Source organism: Triticum dicoccoides, chromosome 1A, assembly GCF_002162155.2.
Source record: "Triticum dicoccoides isolate Atlit2015 ecotype Zavitan chromosome 1A, WEW_v2.0, whole genome shotgun sequence".
In the NCBI taxonomy this organism is placed as follows: Eukaryota; Viridiplantae; Streptophyta; class Magnoliopsida; order Poales; family Poaceae; genus Triticum; species Triticum dicoccoides.
In genome coordinates this window covers 72,012,252-72,012,931 of record NC_041380.1, presented here as the reverse complement: position 1 = coordinate 72,012,931, position 680 = coordinate 72,012,252, and the positions used below count along the sequence as shown (strand labels likewise).

General features: G+C 50.9%; 1 protein-coding gene across 1 annotated transcript in view; it reads right to left on the bottom strand.

The window, feature by feature from the left end:
* Positions 1–680, bottom strand: part of LOC119366530 — a 12,066-nt gene that overhangs the window by 2,379 nt on the left and 9,007 nt on the right. The window lies entirely within an intron of this gene.

The following is a 680-nucleotide window of genomic DNA, read 5'->3' as shown; positions in this document are numbered from 1 at the left end:
TCTCTCTCTCTCTCTCTCTCTCTCTCTCAGCCACCTCCGTTGTGTTCCTTGCTTTCAGCGACCACCCTGGACACCCTTCTGCCCTGCCAACCTCCCGCTCGACCTTTAATTCACTCGTCTGCCATCAACACATCGGAATCGACACACCTCTTCGCTACCGTCGCTAGAATCGACGCATCTCTTCGCCGCCGCGAGCTCGAGGACGACTAAGGCCACCGCGAAGCCTCATTTCATTGGAAAATTAACCGCTGGAGGAGCTAGATGGGTAGATTACCCGCGCTCGAGCTAAACGACGTCAGAATCATGGCCATGGCAACAACCTTCCGAACAGCGAACCGAGCCACGACTAGCTTGCTCGGCGAAGGGTGAGCACGACTTTGAGGGGAATCGAGCTCCTCAATGAACGCATGCCATCTCCTCAGCCCCGCCATCCATCCACAACAATGTCAGCCACCGTGGCTCTCACCTACTTCGCCCATCAAGTGTTTAACGAATTGCCCATGTACATTTTTTACCTTTTTCTTTGCTTTCTTTACTGTTTTTGCAATCAAATTCATCGTCCAATATTGCAAATTGGTAGATGTAGAGATTGAGGGCGATGTACTTCGACGACTCTTCAATTGAGGAGAAATAAGATGATGATTTTGAGATGGCCATTGTCGTTATCGTTTGGTGGGGGG